At 45.8% G+C, this 2,334-nt stretch overlaps 1 pseudogene; it reads right to left on the reverse strand.

Moving 5' to 3' along the window:
* Positions 1-285: 285 nt before the first annotated feature.
* Positions 286-1,378, reverse strand: LOC104860295 (annotated as a pseudogene).
* Between the last annotated feature and the right edge of the window lie 956 nt (positions 1,379-2,334).

The following is a 2,334-nucleotide window of genomic DNA, read 5'->3' on the forward strand; positions in this document are numbered from 1 at the left end:
TAAGTCACTAGCTTGCCCAGGCTAGCCTCAAACTTGAGATCTTCCTTCCTCAGCCTCCTGCGTGATTGAAATTACATGTTTGGGCCACCACAACCGGCCCAACTATTCTTTAATCTATCATTTTTCACCTTCTCAGCAACCCTGTGTGGACGTCAATACCATGCTCATTTTACAGACAGGAAGAGGGAGGCTGGCTGACTCTCCTGAGGCCACACAGCTGGCAAGAGGGACCTGCACCAGTGGCCTGGCCATCCAGCACCAAGCCTTCCCCTCAGAGTCCTGGTGTCAGCAGGAGGCACGAGGATCAACCCAGTCCTACACATGCAAGGATGTGTCACTTGCTAAAGATAGGAAAGTCCTGGGTTTGCAAGGGTGCCAGGTGTGAGTGATAACCACCCGAGCAGTGTGCCCCTCGCTTCCATCCAGGAAGATGCGACCTCTGTGGGTGAAGAGTGGCTCCACTCGGCTCCCCATTCCTTCCCAAGACATCGCGTCACAGACCTGGACTGTCCCATCAAAGCCTGAAATGGCCAGGCAGTTGTCCAGCTTGGGGCCCATGTCCCTTGCAGCAGTTTTGAGTCAGGGCTTGGTGTGGACCCTGGGAAATGTACTGAGCTCACAGGATGGCAGAGATCTCAGGCATCAAGGAGACAGAGCTGCCCATCTGCACCCAGGCTGGAAAAGCATGGCCCTGGCCCCTGGCCCTTACTTCTGCACGACATCTCTGGCTACCAGACCCAGGACCTTGGCTGGGGTTGTCCGATGGTGCCCATGGCTGGTGGTTTCAACCAGCCCCAGGCAGCCTGAGGTGCAGCAGAACAGAAAGGTGTTGCAATGGAAGACCTGCAGGCGGCTCAGCTCCTCACCATCAGTGATGCCTGAGCTGTATGTGGTCTTCCAGGATTCCAGATTGACTACCTGCAGACTGCTGAGTGGCACCCGGTGAAGGACTCTGGGTACCGGGGCGAAGACAGCTAGCCTAGGCCAGAGAACCCCGCTTTCTCTTGGCCAGCGATGGTGTTCATGGCTTTAATGACACCGCTGTCCTCTGCGACCTGCCACACCCGGGGGTAAAAGCTCAAAAGTCCTCTGGTCTCTGGCATATGCTTTTGCTCCAGGATGGCTCTGTCCGAGAATCACCCGTGGCACACTTTGAAATCTTTCTCTGGGAATAAGCCATGGTTTTCCTTTAGGAAAGTCTAGGAGGTAGCACGAGATGAAGGATTTCTTTTTCTTTTTCTCTTTTGAGGCTTTCATAGCGAACAACGAAGACTCCTTTGTCACCAATCCATTCAAGGACACCAGCAGCTGCTGAGAGGTCAAAGGCAGGGAAACCCTGGCACAATAGTTCTATCAGCCATTCCTCCTCGGGTTCCATTGTATCCGCCTCTTCCGGTCCCTTGTAAGTTTCTAATTACATTTTCAATTTCATTCATTGGTATTGGGTTGTTTAGAATTTTTAGGTCTCCTTCGTTCAACTTGGGTAATTCCTACGTATCTAGAAATCCCTCCATTTCCTCTGTGCTTTCCATATAATTGGCACATAGGTCCTGAAGGTGAGTATTGATGATCCTCTGGATTTCTGCTGGGTCTACTGTGATTTCACTCTTTTCATTCTCATTTGCATGGATTCGATCCTTTTATCTTAGTTGTAAATTTTTACATGTAATGTTCAAAAAAGTATATATATCGCATCTGTCATCCTTTCAAGAACCTAAGTATTTGATGACTTGTACCTAGCATAGTAATTATTTTTTACTCTTAAAAACCTTTTATTAGTACAGTTTTGCAGTGCATAATGCGGGGAGTTGGTGCATGTGCGTAACGCATCTTAATTCTTATTTTGTCTCTTGCCGTTCCATACCTTTTGTTCCTTCCAACTCTTCTTTCCCTTCTCATTTGCCAAAGCTTGACTCCCATTTTTTTCTTATCAATTTTTTTTCTTTTCATCCTCTTTCCCTCTCTTCCTCTCCCACCTCTTATTCTTATTATTTGAAAAAAAAAAAAAGATTTTCCCAATTCTTATTATTTATCTTCCATTTTGTTTGTAATTTGCATTTTGGGTTTCTCATACAAGAGAAATCATGCAATATTTAAACTTATGTGTCTGACTTATTTTACTAATATTATAGATTCAAGGGGCATTCATTTACCTACAACTGCCTTAAATTTATTGTTCTTTATGGCAGACTAGTACTCCGAGTATAAATAAATACCACATTTTCTTTACCCATTCCTCGGTTGACAGGTCTATAGGCCATTTACACAATTTAGCTACTATAAATTTGGCTGCTATGAATTTGGGTATACAAGTTTCACTATTATATGATGACT

Source organism: Fukomys damarensis, unplaced genomic scaffold (genome assembly GCF_012274545.1).
Source record: "Fukomys damarensis isolate Sample0158 unplaced genomic scaffold, DMR_v1.0_HiC HiC_scaffold_10, whole genome shotgun sequence".
Taxonomy (NCBI): domain Eukaryota; kingdom Metazoa; phylum Chordata; class Mammalia; order Rodentia; family Bathyergidae; genus Fukomys; species Fukomys damarensis.